This window comes from Ostrea edulis, chromosome 7, assembly GCF_947568905.1.
Source record: "Ostrea edulis chromosome 7, xbOstEdul1.1, whole genome shotgun sequence".
In the NCBI taxonomy this organism is placed as follows: Eukaryota; Metazoa; Mollusca; class Bivalvia; order Ostreida; family Ostreidae; genus Ostrea; species Ostrea edulis.
In genome coordinates, this window is record NC_079170.1 from 31,192,922 (window position 1) to 31,211,315 (window position 18,394).

An 18,394-nucleotide genomic window follows, 5' to 3' on the forward strand; every position below is an offset into this window, starting at 1 on the left:
TGATAACTGCTATTTCAATTGATTTTCAATTTTATTTCAATGGGAAATTTCCAGTTATTTTGGCTAAGGGAACAACAAACAAACAACAAGAAACATATAACAAGTAGCAAACAACATGAAATAACAAACAACAAACAAATAACAAACAAACAACAAGAAGCAAACAACAAGAAACTGAAACAACAAGAAATTTTCAGATCAAGCAAGTGTACACCACTATGATAATCAAAGTTGATAAATTCAAGAGAATGGCAAATTATCATAAATCTACAAAGTATCATATCTTAAACATCAGAAAAGTCATCTAACATAGCATCTCTTGTCATGGTAAACATTTTAAAGTGTTCCAAGGAACACACATTGTTTGAAGTCACTTTACATACGTAGCATCTCTAGTCACGGTACAGCGACTTAGTGTTCCAACAAACTAACAGATCACATAACACAGAATCTCTAGTCACAGTACAGCGACTTAGTGTTCCAACAAACTAATGGATCACATAACATAACATCTCTAGTCACGGTACAGCGACTTAAGTGTTCCAACAAACACACCGTCAGAGTTAGGGTCACCAACATTCAAGTTACATGTAGATCTGTTTTAAACACTCATGTTTCAGATTATTTGTTCCTTATGTATTACATCTGTGTTAACACTCATGACATTTGTTGAAAGAAGAGTCTATTAAGTCAAACAGAAGCATATAAATTAGTTAACCAGTCACACTTCACTGCACACGAACATCAACCAAAGAACCCGGTAGTAAGAAGAATGCTGACAGTGACTGTCCATCCAAATTCAGAAAATCTACCAATTCCATGACAAATTGTAAAGATCTGCGATGTGGCACATGTCAATATTTACAGCAAGGGACCTCCTTTAATTTCAGAGAAAATGTATTCAACATTTATATATATAAGGTCATGGACATTCCAATTTCAGTATTCCCAATTTACAAACTTTATACGGACAATGTTATACAAAATACAGACAATGTTATACAAAATACAGACAATGTTATACAGACAATGTTATACAAAATACAGACTAGCTGTGTTATACAAAAAAGAGAAAAGGAAAAAACATTTTATTCAAAAGATTAAACCCAGTGAGTCTGAACAGTATAATATAATATAATATAATTTCATATTAATTGTTACTTTACATGTATGTGTGCATTTCATAGCCTATCACCACAATTTTCGCGGCAATTTATCCCTCAATCCACTGTGTTGTATATATGGCAATACATTTTAATATTGTTTGTGGGTTTTTTGTAAAATGTCTTTAGATATTAATGAAAGTGCTAACATTTCACTTTTGTATTGCCTTTTATTTTCAATTGAGATATTTATTAAAAGATGGACATTTTAAACAGTCTTCATGTCTGACCACCCACCCAACCCCCCAACCCCCCTTCCCAAAATTTAGTCCCCATATTATGGTCCCTTCCTGTTCTGCAGGGATAATTGTTTGAAGAAAATCCAATGAACACAACATGTGAATGCTTGTCTACTTAACAGACTCCTGTTGAGAAGATATTTTCCTATACATCAGTATACAACATGTGCAGCCCCAAACTTCTTTTGTATTCCTGTTCTGCCTACAAGGACGAGGATGCTTGTAATGAATATAATATCCTTTATCTATACAGGATTGCACAATTAGTTATCATACAAACTAGTTTACATGGTGGTCCTATCTTTAACAATATATACATATCAAAAACATGGTGGCCCTATCTTTAACAATATATACATATCAAAAACATGAAAAATTGAAGATAACATACAGCAATCAATCTCATAAAGAATACAAATTTTGAAAAAGGCAAACACTAGAGGTGGGATCAGGTGCGTAGGAGGAGTAAGCTGTCACATCCACCATGAGCCCTACACCTTCAACAGGTAAACAGAGTAATCTGTAGTCAAAATTAGGATGTAAAAAAAATGGCTTAACAATTGGTATGAAACACATCAGACAGCATTCAACCTTGGTAATGAGAGGTTGCATTTGCATTAAATCTATAACACAACCATAAAATTTGCAAAATACTGACTTTAAACAAAACTGTTGTCATCATGTGCTGGCATTACAAGCAAGTACAACCACAATTACTGTTCAAGATGCTGAATGAAATAAAACACAATTGTCAATGTGTCAGTGGAACATTGATGTTAAGAACTGAAATATGAAAATGTAAACATTGATAAAAATGATCAAATGACATACTGCTGACAAGAAATGGAAATGTCAACATTGTGATGTGAATTAAGCGACTGTCTCTAACATAACATATAATTGGACCTACATGTGGTGAGGCAAAAGAAATTGATGGAAATAGTGATGGAATGAAAAAGTGAAAAAAAATGGTGGAAGATACAATATAAAGCAGACAAAAAAATGGAAAAGTTAAACCTCTGTAACATCAACCACTTTGTCAGTAGCCTTCCTCAATACACCAGTTTCTAGGTACGCTCGAGTTATTTCCCTTTGAAGAACTCTCGTACATAGTAAGGCACGAAACAACTTGTTTACATGCGGGAGTGGGACGAATATTCATCACTGCATAAGTGAATGTATACTCTTAAGTCTCTCATACGCTGTTTCATCACCCGAATTCAACTGATACACAAACTAAGTAATTTAAGTGATAAGTATTCAGGGAGTAATTATAGATACATGGAATCCTTATTATATCACGTAATTTTATTGGTCGTAGGTATCATATCCTGGATATTACTTTCAAATATGACATTGTTTTTATGTTTCTGCTTTAGTAAAACATTTCTTTCAATAGTATTTTGTGTTTCCAATATTTACATATTTAAAAAGAAGCCGTTTTTAATACATTTCATTGTCTTCCTGAGTAACTGACAGTAGGTTCACTCTGTCCAACTTAGGCCCTCAAAGTTCTACTAAATGTACCTCCTACACAGGAGAGCTCTTATCTCGAAACTGGCGTATTAAAAATATGATGACATGCAGAACATGCTCTTGCGTATTGAATCAGTTTGAGAGACAAAAACACCACATGCACATGCAGATGCAGATGCAGGTGACAATGGAATATTGTTCCATTAAAATACAGGAAGTTGAAAACAGAATCCATCCTGTTTGAGCTTTCGGCTGATGTGAGCTTAATACAAAAACAAGAAAGGATCTAATATAGATTTCTGAGTAACTCCAATGGCAACATCTTGTTCCTTTGAGATAACTCCTTTCCATTTAACATATTGTGATCTTTCATGTAGATAAGAATAAAACCATCTAAATGTCTTTTCATATATATATATACCAAAAGATAAAAGCTAGTGTCAAATACTTTGCTCTATCAATAAAAAGTACACCTGTAAGTTTCCCTTTATCAATGTTTTCAGGCCAGTTGTCATTGATAATTATGTAAAGACTAAGTAGTTTCACATGAATGTTTTGATCTGAAACCTGATTGATGTTTAAGATGCTAAAAGGTTATTGTCATACAAATACTTGTAAAAGGTGCTAAAGTATGCTTATGATAGGTAAAACAGAAACAGGTTCATATGTTAACAGAGAAAGTATCATTATATTTGAAAAGGGGAGCAACTCTTGCTTTTTCCCACTCGTTTACAACGTCACCCTCCTGTATGGAAAAGTCCAAAATGAAAATGTCGGCTACAACATCAATATACTAATTTTCAGAAATTTTGCAGACATTTGACCCAAACCTTGACACATTATCAATTTCTTTACACTTTTATTTCTTGTATAAACACTGCACGGACAAACATCTTCGCCTAATCTAATTAAAATTAGCTGTTTTGAATCTGCTACCGCTTCTCAAAAAGTAGATTCAAAACAGCTAATTTTAATTAGATTGATCTTCACCATACCTTCACAGAGATTCTAACTATAAATTGTTAATCAAAACTTTAAACTCCAATGTAAAACTTTACACAATTTTAAACTTCTATGTAAAACTTTACACAACTTTAAACTCATATGTAAAACTAAATAAACTATTATCTAAAACTTTATACAACTTTAAACTCCTATTTAAAACTTTACACAACTTTAAACTCCTTTGTAAAACTTTACACAACATTTAAACTCCTATTTAAAACTTTACCCAACTTTAAACTCCTATGTAAAACTTTAAACAACTTTAAACGCTTTTGTAAAACTTTACACAACTTTTGAACTCCTATTTAAAACTTTACACAACTTTAAACTTCTATGTAAAACTTTACACAACTTTAAACTTCTATGTAAAACTTTACACAACTTTGAACTCCTATATTCAGATCTGAAATGTCTAATTAAATGATTTATTCAATCTGCAACATTACCCTCATTGTACAAATATTCAAAATGTTTATCCAGGCTATGTTCTCTGAGTGTTGAATTTAAAAATTGGCATGTAATGTGAATACAAATGCAAGAAGCATCAAATGAACTGATTCTAAAGGTTCACTCCGACTGCCCATGCGTTATAACGTAGGAAATAATGATCTGTACATTGGTGGGACCTGTCAATGTTTAGACATTTTAAGGTAAATTAGTTCCGTTTTGTGTAAAGATTACAGATTTATGGAAATATTGACAGAATACAAAATATCCCAGAATGCCTCGCAGCTGTTACAGTTACAGGACATCGCACAATTTGAGCGTTTTTAATCGGGAGATTATGCATTTTCACTTCATTACTGATACATGCAAATTTCTAACCCTAATAATTTTCTGATTTACAGCAAGTCAGGTTGAAATTGGCCCTGTCGTTCTGGAGAAGAACTTGTCTAAAGTCAAAAATGTGTAAACTTTATGAACCAACAGAGATTGACTGACGGAGGACAGGTGACCAGAAAAGCTCACTTCTAGCTCAGATGAGATAAAAATGGAAAGAACTTTGTAACTTTCAACATATTTGATTTCCTTCACTGCTTACTACAGCAGTTCCAGTGGTGAATCCCCTTTTTCCATCTTTTCTGAATCTGCCTAATGAAAAAATAAAATAATATTGCCGAGGTGTAAGGTTTAAAATGTGTTACTTTCACATTCTGTCCTCAAAAACTTAAGCTACAATGTGTTTATATGTAAACACCCACATTACAATGTAATATATATACAACATTTAAGTTACAATGTATCTATATATAAACACTTAAAGTTATAATGTATCTAAATATAAACACTTAATTAAGTTACAATGTATCTATATATAAAACACCTAGGTTACAATGTATCTATATATAAAACACCTCAGTTACAATGTATTTATCTATAAACACTTATGTTACAATGTATCTATATATATATAAACACTTATGTTACAATGTATCTATATATATACACTTAAGTTACAATCATCTATATATAAACACTTAAGTTCTAATGTATCTATATATCAATATATATATATATATACACACACACACACTTAAGTTACAATGTATCTATATATATAAACACTTAAGTTACAATGTATCTATATATATAAACACTTAAGTTACAATGTATCTATATATAAAAACACTTAAAGTTACAATGTATCTATATATAAAACATAAAACACCTCAGTTACAATGTATTTATCTTTACAGACTTAAGTTATAATGTATCTATATATATAAACACTTATGTTACAATGTATCTATATATATATACACTTAAGTTATAATGTATCTACATGTATATATAAACACTTACGTTACAATGTATCTATATATAAACACTTAAAGTTACAATGTATCTATATATAAAACACCTCAGTTACAATGTATTTATCTTTACAGACTTAAGTTATAATGTATCTATATATATAAACACTTATGTTACAATGTATCTATATATATATACACTTAAGTTACAATGTATCTATATATATACACTTAAGTTACAATGCATCTATATATAAACACTTAAGTTACAATGTATCTATATATAAACACTTAAGTTACAATGTATCTATATATAAACACTTAAAGTTACAATGTATCTATTTTTAAAGAGACACTACAGCTCATTTTCCACATTTTAATAAAGTGTTTTTAAAAACACGTATTGATAAAATGATAAAACTCATATCGATACTGACAATTTTGAACAATTGGATGCATTAATTTACTCTCAACTGCGCTTTGAAGATCGTCCGGAATTCAAAGGTTTCTTCATGCTGACTCGGACTTTTGAATGCTTATTTACATCACGTGGTTTTGAATGACAGCAAAGGTGTTGTGTAGGAATCCCCTTCAAGGGGACCACACTCACCTTTCAAGTATAAGCTAGATTATTTCCTGCTCATTATAATAAGTAATTATATAAATCATAATTCAACAGAAACCCACCTATGTTCTTATTGACCGATGTTTTTACAACTGGTTAACACTTGTCGTGTTCAGATAAAAATAACACTTTTAAAGCAGTTCTTCGTGGCTAGTCCCAATAGCAGATTTGGGAGGGGGGGGGGGGGGCAGGATCCCCCTCCCCTTTTTAACCACAACTTGTGAGTGAAACTCCAAATTTTGCACCCAGAATGGCCGATTACTTTGGCTAATATTTGACTTTCACATCCCCCTTCGGAAATCCTAGATCCGCCACTGAGTTACAATCGTTTCTCCTAGCTCTTTGTTTTCCAACGGTCATACTGATCCCAAGGTAAATTTTATTTCACGTATGAGTTTTGTCTCATTTTATTTTTATACCTCTTTTCTCATAGAATCTTTCAAAATTCTGGATCTATCGATATCCACTGCACTACACTTTCTCTCACTTGACGACATGCTGCACTGTTTACTGTCTATGCGCATGCGTCTGAAGACCGAAGGAGGAGACTCGATATTTTTTGTATAGGCCATCAAAAAGTATTAATTTTTACGTTAAAACAAGAGTTTGTAACTTTAGATAAGTGTTATTTTCGCAAAGTTCATACATTCAACAATGCAACAAAAATTGAGAAAGCCCTGAGAAAATTGTCATTTCATGATTTTTGCGCAAAATGAGCTGTAGTGTCTCTTTAAACACTTAATTAAGTTATAATGTATCTATATATAAACACTTAAGTTATAATGTATCTATATATAAACACTTAAAGTTACAATGTATCTATATATAAACACTTAAGTTACAATGTATCTATATATAAACACTTAAAGTTACAATGTATCTATTTTTAAACACTTAAGTTATAATGTATCTATATATAAACACTTAAGTTACAATGTATCTATATATAAACACTTAAGTTACAATATATCTATATATATACACTTAAGTTACAATGTATCTATATATAAACACTTAAGTTACAATGTATTTATATATAAAACACCTGAGTTACAATGTATTTATCTATACAGACTTAAGTTATAATGTATCTATATATAAACACTTAAGTTACAATGTATCTATATATAAACACTTAAGTTACAATGTATCTATATATAAACACTTAAGTTACAATGTATCTATATACAAACACTTAAAGTTACAATGTATCTATATATAAAACACCTCAGTTACAATGTATTTATCTTTACAGACTTAAGTTATAATGTATCTATATATATATACACTTAAGTTACAATGCATCTATATATAAATACTTAAGTTATAATGTATCTACTGATTACGATTACCCCATCTCTGATATAGTATATCAGAGATGGGGTAATCGTAATCAGTAATTGTAATTGATTACAATCGATTACATTTTTTTAAGTAATCGTAATTGATTACATTTGTTTTTAAAGCACAGTAATCGTAATCCTAATCAATTACTTTGGCAAAGTAATCGTAATTTATGATTACAATAATGATTACAATGATTACTTTATATTTATATTAAAATAATTATTTAATAGATAACAGTTAGAGCTTATGTATGTTATGTGTGCCATCATAAGATTTATCCATATCTATATGATATTATACTTACAGTATTTGCATGTATTCAATAGCAACTAAGGTCTAAATCTGTTTAAATTAAACTTAATAATCTGAACTAGTATACCCTGTATCATTTACTGTACATCTCATTGATCTATTGTTACTTGTTTACCAGTTATCATGTTACCAATACTTATGAAAGACTGTACATAAATATATAAAGTGTATTATACAATGTATCTTATTAATAAAACCAGTAAATATTTGTTGTTTTTCTTGTTCAAAAGCATGTAATCATGATTACTTTTCACAGTAATCGTAATTGTAATCAATTACTTTCAAAATATGTGTAATCGTAATCGTAATCATAGATTTTCAAAGTAATCGTAATCAATTACATTTACAATGTAATCGCCCCATCTCTGATCTATATATATATATACACTTAAGTTACAATGTATTTATCTATACAGACTTAAGTTACAATGTATTTATCTATACAGACTTAAGTTACAATGTATCTATATATATACACTTAAGTTAAAATGTATCTATATATAAACACTTAAGTTAAAATGTACCTATATATACAACATTAAGTTACAATATACCTATATATATATTTAAGAAATGAACATCACTTTTGAGCTGTTCATGGTCAGTATGAACGGATTTGGATTTGAGGCAAATTCTGTGAATCGCGATAGCGATTCACAGAGAATTTGCCTCAAATCCAAATCCGTTCATATTGACCATGAACAGCTCAAAAGTGACATGTTCATTTCTTATATTTATATTCATTTACTAAAACACCGTTTGTTTACATTGCTTCTATTTTGTTGCATAGAACTAACACCTAGCCTCTGTCACAGTAGTTATTGTGACGTACGTCAACACATAGACAAGACGTCACATTTCGTCTCACCCTGCCTTTTATCAACATTGAAAGGTGCACTGTATTTTGGAGGTAGGAGACCGCAAGATTGGGATGATAATCCATGTAAGTTTACAATCTTAAACCAAAGGTGTGACTTACGAGATCTTTGTAACAGATGTTCTGGGTTTTTTCAAACCATTACGCTCTCTCAGTCGCGTGCTTTAAGCTAGTTCATAATCCGTTCATAGTCAATGTGAACGGATTGTGTCGCACGCTGAAATTGGTTGGTTCATAGAGGAAAATGTGATTTGCAATATAAATATATACACTTAAGCTATAATGTATCTATTCATAAAACACAAGGTATCTATATATAAAACAATATTAAGTTACAATGCACTTATACAAGACATTTTGTTCAAAAAATTATCTCATTTTACAATATACCTATACTGGCTTGATCTAAACCAAATAGTTTAAGACAATTATCAAAATATTTTTGCTCCATTAATTCAATGAAATCCACACATACAATCCATTACAGCTGTTCAATTGATACTCTTACATTTCTAAGTAAATTTTATATCATCAGCAAATACTCTATATTAAATATTAATTTAGCCTGAAACCATGTTTCAATATTTGATACATCTGTTACCGAAGTTTTTAAAAGTGATGTATTTAAGTTTATTCAGCCCTATTTAAGTTTACTCAGCCCTATTTAAGTTTACTCAGCCCTATATCTATAAAGCTGGGTCAATTATATCATTTTTAGCTTAAATTAAATGTACAAAATCATGAATCAATAGGCTAGTGTCTTAAAGAAATTCTATGCTTATGTCACCCTGTAGATTTCATGTAGCAAAATAACCACCCACAAAAACACAAACCAGTAAATGAGATATATATACCATTGAAATAAAAAAACATCTTTTTAAAAACATTAGACCCATAAAGACAGATTTTTTTCCTGGCAATTGATTTGAGATTAATGACTATTAACGAATTTCCATCAAGTGTAAACAAATCCAGGATTTACTTAATTAATCAATTAAGTATGAATATCAAATAATTTTTATTTAGAGTTTAACACGGTATAATAATCATTAGACCAGATACTGAAACTTAATTACTACATTCAATTCCAGTTTATAATAGGAATGAAAAAAACTTCACATTAATTTATCAATGAAATAAATAGTAGGAGTTTAGAATGAATACATATATGTATGTAGGTGGGCCCTAACAAATTAATTTTAAAGTAATATATATGCTGTTGAAGGAATTTACTTAATATTTGTTATATACAGTGCTCCCTCGATATATTGCCCCCATTATAATGCCACCCCTGCTTATTGCCTGAAAATCCTAAGGAACAGATTTCCTCACATGTTAACAACCCTGTTATAATGCCAACCCTGCATAATGCCATATGCCACTGATTTTCAAAAGCAAATGGTCAAATTTTATCATGTTTACCCTCTATAATAATGCCATTATCTAACACCCATCAGTACCAACACCTGTACTTCGATAGCAGTGTGGTGAAATGTGACAGTCTGGACAAGGTATTCAGGTGCTCAGTTTAATTACTAAATAATTGCTGAATTAAACTCAATATAATCTAATTGTTTATACAGAATGGAGTCCAAATACCTTTTTGGTATTAAATTTCTTTTAACTGTTGAGTGTTTTGTCCTTAATGGTGAATTCATTATACTGCCACCCCCGCTTTATTCCACAAATTCATCTTGAACAAAAGTTAGCAATATATCGAGGGAACACTATGTCTCTGATTAGGCCAAATATCAAATATATGAGTTTAATTGCAATTTCATTGTTTATGTTTGTTTATCATTATACTGCCACCCCCGCTTTATTCCACAAATTCATCTTGAACAAAAGTTAGCAATATATCGAGGGAACACTATGTCTCTGATTAGGCCAAATATCAAATATATGAGTTTAATTGCAATTTCATTGTTTATGTTTGTTTATCAATTTCCTCCCTTCCTTAGTTCCTAGTCATCTTATGAACAAATTGACCTAATGTAACAGGTCCAGTCCAAAGACTATTTCTACCTACGTAGGTATTTAAACCTATACTGCAGGTAGCTATTTTTACCTACTTTTTCCTTTACTTGCATTTTGTGGCCAAACGCAGGAACGGCGCAATATGGTGTGTACCAAATTTCTTGATTCACTTAAACTGACAATGAATACCACAAAAATATTGGACAAAAAATGATTACTTTCTAACCTTGCATCAATAACAGCACCCAGTTCCATTTTCTAGCAGCTTAGGATCATAGCTACGTGATAAAAAGTCTAGAGTGTCTTACAAATCTGTATTAATTTGAAAGTTTACTTTCATGCATTTTTACATTAAAGATTTTTGGGGCGAATTTTCATGCATTTCCTCTGCATTCTCCACCCTCGTAAAGTATTCAAATTTACACTCCGAATTTTGCCGTGCACATGCACAACATGCTATATAAAACGACTGACCTGTTTAAAAGATGCGCCTTAATTACTATTTATTTATATTTTCAAAAATAGGTAAAAGTAGGTAGAAGTAGCTACTTTAAGTAGATTTAATTACCTAGTTAGCTATTAATAGCTACGTAGGTAGAAATAGTCTTTGGACTGGACCTGTGTAAATCAAAGAATTCATTTGGGATGGCCTTACACAGCTCTGTCCAGTGTGGCCATGAGGAGAAGCCACAAGTTCAATTTTTAAGACAATATTTTACCCCCACTCCCCACTGAAGCTACACATCTTGTGAAATATATATCATAAAACATACATGATAAGTAAAAGCTGCATTTTGTTAAGCTGTCTAGCAGTACAGAAGTCCTCCCTATTGAGCATGAAATTTACATTAATTCAAGGAGTAATATAATAGCACATTATTTATCAGGAATCCAAATGCTAAGCTGTGATTCATAGCACATCATCACCATAAAACTGTATAAATCTATGAAAATTATTACTGAGAGAGTTAGCTCTTCTGGTCTACTCATTATCAGATAATGCAATTCATCTTTCTCACGTACTATATATTAGTGTAATGTGCCCCAAAACTGTACATACTGTCCTTCATGAGAATAAACAATTGTCATTAGCTGACATCCTAATGGAAAATATAAATAGCAGCAATGTCACGTATTCTAGTCCTTAATAAGTCGCCTGTCTATCGCCGAGTGTTGTTCTAGCAGAAGTTAAAAAAAACCCAGATATCTTTCTATTAAATATGGGTATAGTCTACGTGGTGTTTTTTTTTGGGGGGGGGGGGGGGGGGGGGGCTTTTTTTCTTTTCTTTTTTTTTTCCTTTAGTCTAGGCCAGTAAGCCTAAGGTAAGTTTGAAAGCCTTCAATTTCAAAACAATTTTGTAAATATCATTCACTTTCCATTCCTAGAATTATCATCCATTTTCTTGGGCTTTACAGAATGACTTGGCATTATAGTGTAGAAAATTTCAAGTCAACAGAATCAGGAAGGCTTCAGATTAAACAGAGTAAATTCGGAGCAATGATTATAATTTTGGTGACAGTGACAAGTAATGACAAAATGTATCTCACCTTTCCTTTTCTGAAGTTGCCCTTTAACACAACTGTTGGGACCTGCCCCTTGTCAATTGCGAAATTTCACGCTTACTTGTGCAGCGTTGGTCGAGTGCGGGAAAATATCGATTATTTGGACGATTTCATGTTGACAGTTGGGGTAGATAATGAGAACAACGAGGAGGGGGGGGGGGGGAATCCTCAAATGCAATGTAAATCGTGTGAAGTAGAGTAACTTAAAGAGCGGTAGATCTACTTGGTTTTTTTTGTTTTTGTTTTGTATTTATTTGAATAACTTTCAACCCATTCATAATCACAGCCCTCCTTTAATTTGAACTCACCATTCACAAAACACGGACAAGTCACCGACGCACGGAAATAGAAAAAAATCACGGATTCATTTTGCACGGATAATAAAATTGTCCGTGCATTTTTTAAAATCAGTTGATTTGTGACTTCGAATATATTTTGAATTGTTTTGTGTACACCCCAGGGGATATCAGAACGTTTCAGTTCAATTTTTGGCTCGAATATTACTGTGTTCAGAGCTGTACTGTTCGTCAGAACGTTTCATGAAATGTGTATGTGCATTTATATTTGTGATTTTTTTTTTATGATAAAGGGATATTTACTAATCCTGTCTTTTACTGAGGTGAAATTGATAGTTACGTTTCTTTTAAAGTTAAGTTTTAAATTCCCGGTCTAATTTCCTTCTAAGGAATCTTAACATTTATATGCATGTTCCATGTGAAATCTGATTGGATCACAGACAATTATATACAGTTATATTGTTTGGGTTTGGGTTTGAATTTACTACATTATAACCCAAGTATATTTTGCATTATCAACATTTGGGTGTTTATAACCATATTTCAATTATCTACATACATTTATTTACATCTCTGAATTCATGTCACTTCACCTTTCATCCCCGTGCCTTGTACATACTTGCCAAATATCTTGCACACATCCTTTTATTTACATTATCATATTTTTGCAGTTATTTCCCCCCCGCTACAATAAGGACCCAATTGTGCTTTCATGGGATGCTTAGGTGCAAATCAATGCAACGATACTGTGTTAATAGGGCCGTAAATTAACCTTCAATTTGGAGGAGGCAGAAAATTAGGCGGGGGTCTGGGGGCCGCCCAGGCCCCCAGACGCTGAGCACATTTTGTGCACACTAAACACGTTTCGTGCAAAATCCTTGATTCTAGGGCCTTCTAAGATGTTACTTGACTAACTCATTCTAAAAGAAAGATTTGGAATGCTTTTTAAGGGAGGTATCATGTTCTTAGTTATTGGAAACAACATAAATTCTAATGAACTTTAAATTTTAATTTTTTTGGCTCAAAAGTTGGAGGAGGCAGTTGCCTCCTCCGCCTCCATGTAATTTACGGCCCTGGTTAACCATTATATTTATTTAATTTGAATGTCTAGTCTCAGAAATAGCATGATATCTAAAGATCATACCGGATATGGAAACACGTATATATATTTCATTGCTCTTGTCAGTTAAAATGCTATTTGTATCACCCTGTGTCATACATTGATATTTAACCTGAATATAAATATATCTATATATCTGTCTATAATTTCACTGATAGAGACGTCGACTTTATTAAAACAAATATTTAAAATGCATTCAAATGTAGACTAGGATCATGTTAGGCATATCGACGGCGTTTAATCATTTTCATTCATATGTAGATTCGATATGTCCTATTGAATTCGAAATAAAAGAAAAACACCGCTCTGATTCCACGCACAAGTACTCTGGAGTTGAAATTAACATGCTGGAGTTCCTCATTGATTATATCTTTGTAGTCTTGGTGATCAGTTCTTCCAACAGTCTGTTGGATTTCCCATGGGCACGAATTGTGCTCCTCTCTTAGCTGACCTGTTTTTATATTCTTATGAAGCAGAATTTATTCAAAACTTCTGCATGAGAAGAAAAAATCTTGCTGAGGCCTTCAATGCTACATTTAAATATATCGACGACGTTTTATCTTATAACAATGATAATTTTCATTCTTATGTCTGTTCGATATATCCCTGTGAACTCGAAATGAAAGACACCACAAAGTCGTCCACTTCAATATATATTTCATTGAAAATAGATATTAACTACAAACGAACAACTCAACTGTATAATAAACAGGATGATTTCAGCTTCTCCATCGTCAACTTCCCATATTTATGTTGCAATATTCCATTATCACCCGCATATGGTGTTTATATCTCTTAACTTATTCGATATGCATGACCTTGTTCTTCGTATGATCAGGATTTAAATCGAGACAGGCTACTGACAAACAAGTGATAATGCAGGTCTCATTTAAAGTGAGCATTTAGCATATTCTATTATCGTTATAACAATCTAGTTTGCTAATACAACCTATCATCGGTTCAAATGCTGTCTGTTTTGTTTCATGCCGATTGTTAGGCCGTTCTTGGCACACTGATTTTGACTACGGATAATTCCGTTTGTTTGATCAAGATATATGGCTCACGGCGGGTGTGACCGGTCAACAGGGAATGCGTACTCCTCCTAGGCACCTGATCCCACCTCGGGTATATCCAGAAGTTCGTGTTTGCCTAACTGTTTATTTTGTATTGCTTATAGGAGTTACGAGATTGATCACTGTTCGTTATCTTCACCTTTCATTGTCTTTTACATCTGCTTCGTACTTCATCGTCAACTTTCCATATTTATATAGCGATATTCCATTATCACCAGTATATGGTGTTTATATCTATCAACTGATTTGATACCCAAGAGATTATTCTGCGTATGATCAGTATTTAAATTGAGACAGGTTACTGACAAATACATGTAGGTTAATGATACAGGGGTTTCAACAGTCTCGTTTTAATGAATTCAGATTTTGCAAATTCAATGGTCGTTATAACGATCGGATTCACAAATACAACATGTCATTGGGTCGAATGTTGTCTGACGTGTTTCATATCAATTGTTAGATCTTTACGTACGGATTACTCTGTTTACCTGATTAAGATATAGGGCCCAGGACAGGCGTGGTTGGTCATCAGGGGATGTTTATTTCTTCTAGGTACCTCACCCAGTGCGTCCAGCGGTCAGTGTTTGCCGTACTCTTAATTTGTATTTTTATAGGACTTATGAGAATAATCACTGTTCGTTATCTTCACTTTTTTTTTTTTTTTTTATCTAAACGTAGAGTTGAAGACCACAGCAAAAGAGTTTGTTCTTCTCATGTAGAAAGTTTTTAATAAATTCTGCCTTGTAAGAATATAAAAATAGATCACCTATTAAAGGAGCACAACTCGTGCCCATGGGAATTCCAACAGACTGTTGGAAAATTTGATTACTAAAGACGAAGTAGATATTATAAATGAGGAACTTCAGCATACTTTTTCAGTATCCAGTGTAAGTTTCGTCCACACGAATGATTCACTCTGTGCATCTTCTTAAGCCTCTGAATTTGATGTTGTGGTAGAGCTTACCATTCCGATGCAGTGCCCGTGTCAGTTCATATAGATTAAATGTTTGAATTGGTGGTTTCCTTTAACGAACTCGACGATCAGTGATGTTCAAAATATGCCCAGTGGGGTTCAAATCTGGACTTCGAGCAAGCCATGGTAGTGTCGCAACTGACTCTCTTCGCAAAAAATCCTGCACAAAACGAGCACGATGTGGTCATCCATGAACACTGACCTTGGGTGAAGAGGGTGATTGTCAAATTGAGACACAACACTTGTAGCAAAAAAGAATGTCTCTTTAGTAATAGTATGTATATACTATAGGGTTGTCATTAACTGTGATAAGATCCAGCTTACAGTCGTAGGAAACACAACCCCACATCATAACTGATCCACCATCAAACGGAATCGTCTTCACAATATTTTGTTCAGCATATGCAGTTCTAGGTTGCCGCCATACACACATTCACCACCATCCCCACCCCCCACTCACCCACCCATCCCGTGGGAAACCGGGTTAGAATAGGTCCTCAGTACCCCATTGCTTGTCGTAAGAGGCGACTAAATGAGGCGGTCTTTCGGATAAGACCGCAAAAAACCGAAGTCCGCTGTCACAGCAGGTGTAGCACGATATATAGATCCCTCCCTGCTCAATGGCCATAAGCACCGAGCATAGGCCTAAATTTTGCAGCCCTTCACCGGCAGTGGTGACGTCTCCATAATTTATAAGCGAAACATTCTAGAGAGGGACGTTAAACAATATTCAATAAATCAATCACATTCACTCCTCTGTGATACATAGCAAAAGACAACCCTTGTCCCACCAATGAACTTTTCTCCAAGAGGCTAGGTTCCAACCATCACATGTGTGTGCTGCTTTGTGGTAGGGCGTAATCAATAGTCTCTTTACATGTCATATATACCAGTAATGAGCTCGACAGTAAATTCATTTCAATCATTTTAATATGGAAACAACCAGTTATGTAATCCAAACTTTTCCAAACTTCCAGTTGTAAATTAAATCAATTATTGATATAAAAAAAACTACAAATATTTTGTTGTTTGCAAGAAAATTTGTCACAAGATTGAAAATCAAAACACCTTTTATTTCCCCTTCCTTTCCACACCATAGAATTTCGGGGTTTTTTAATATACATTTTCCTGTGGGTCGCGACCACAGGCAATTATATCGCTTGGGTTCGAATTTACTATTAAATAGTAAATTCAATTTTAAGAGTACTCTTTAATAGTAAATTCGATCCCAGGGGATATATTTGCCTGTGACTGCGACCAAGTTCTTAAACAGTAAGCATCGGTTGATTGTTAGATTAGAGTATGTGTGCCTCATGTGTACCTCATGTGTGCCTCATGTGTAACAATAGATTTGTTTTTTAAGTGTACGTGTACTTCTCTATTTTTCATTTTGAAATGATTCTCAATTCCAGAAGCATCTTGTTGTATGGTCTGTGATATATCTAAAGCATTTGATAGAGTTTGGCACAGAGGTCTTTTATCTAAACTACACAGTTATGAAAATTTCTGTGGTGTAGTAGTTATCTCTCTTGCCGGACTCAAAGAGAAGAAACACTGTTTCAAAAATGCACACTACTTTCATAAGACCAGCTTTAGAATATGCCTCTGTTGTTTGGAATGGATGTAGCTCATCTGATAGTGATCTGTTAGAAAAACTCCAATTATTTGCAGCACGAATTATTACTGACCTTCCTGTACTAGTCTCTAGAGATTCTCTATATTTAGAAACTGGTTTAGAACCTACGGAAGCCGATAGGTGCCAGGGTATAGAATTAATATTTATTTAACTGGCGGCCGCCACTTAATTTATGGCCATATTTATCGCCGGTTAATTCATATGGCGGCCGCCAGTTAATAAGTGGCTGCCGCCAGCTAAATTAAGTGGCGGCCGCCACATAAATTCAGTGGCGGCCGCCAGTTAAATAAATATTAATTCTATACCCTGGCACCTATCGGCTTCCGTAAGAACCTCAATCTTCTAGACGAACAAATGTTAAATTAGTTACCATGTACAAGATTCATAATAACGAACTTCCACAGTATCTAAAAGAAACAATACCTAGTAAAATAAACATTATGTCCACACATAATATCCGTTATGCAGATAATTATTTAATACCAAAATGCATCTAGCGAAGATGACCAAAATGCAGACTTGAAGTTTACAAAAAAAAATATTTTTAAATGATTTGTACCAGACGCTGTATCAAAGTGGAATTCTCTTAGTATCGAATCAAGACAGGCTTCTTCAATTAAACAATTTCCTAAAAAGTGTTAGCTGTAATATCAGCAATCCCAAACCCCCTGTATATTTTTCATATGGTTCTCTGTTGAATATAATTCATACCAAACTGAGACACACCTGTATTTTGAATTATGATCTTTATAAACGCAATATTGTTGATTCTCCATTATGTTCCCGTGGCATGCGTGAAGGGCATGATTATGTTATTCGCTCTGCGGAGCGAATCAGTTTGACATGCCTGGTTTATACGTGTTAACTATTGACTTTTTATAATCATGCTATTTATTCCGTTTATAAAAGCAAAAATCATCCATTCACATTTACAGAATAAATGCTATAATCAGTGGCG

The 18,394-nt window shown here is 33.0% G+C and overlaps 1 protein-coding gene across 3 annotated transcripts in view; it reads right to left on the reverse strand.

Annotated features, from left to right (window-relative positions):
- Positions 1 to 12,672, reverse strand: part of LOC125653751 (gelsolin-like protein 2) — a 45,028-nt gene extending 32,356 nt beyond the window's left edge. Inside the window, exons 1-2 of one of the 3 annotated variants that reach the window (XM_056144002.1) lie at positions 12,324 to 12,423; positions 4,926 to 4,975 (exon numbers count right to left, since the gene is read on the reverse strand). The gene's annotated coding sequence lies outside the window, so the exon portion shown is untranslated. Of the gene's footprint in view, positions 1 to 4,925; positions 4,976 to 12,323 lie in introns of all 3 variants that reach the window. The other 2 variants (XM_048883344.2, XM_048883346.2) reach the window with 2 other exon arrangements.
- Positions 12,673 to 18,394: the final 5,722 nt, after the last annotated feature.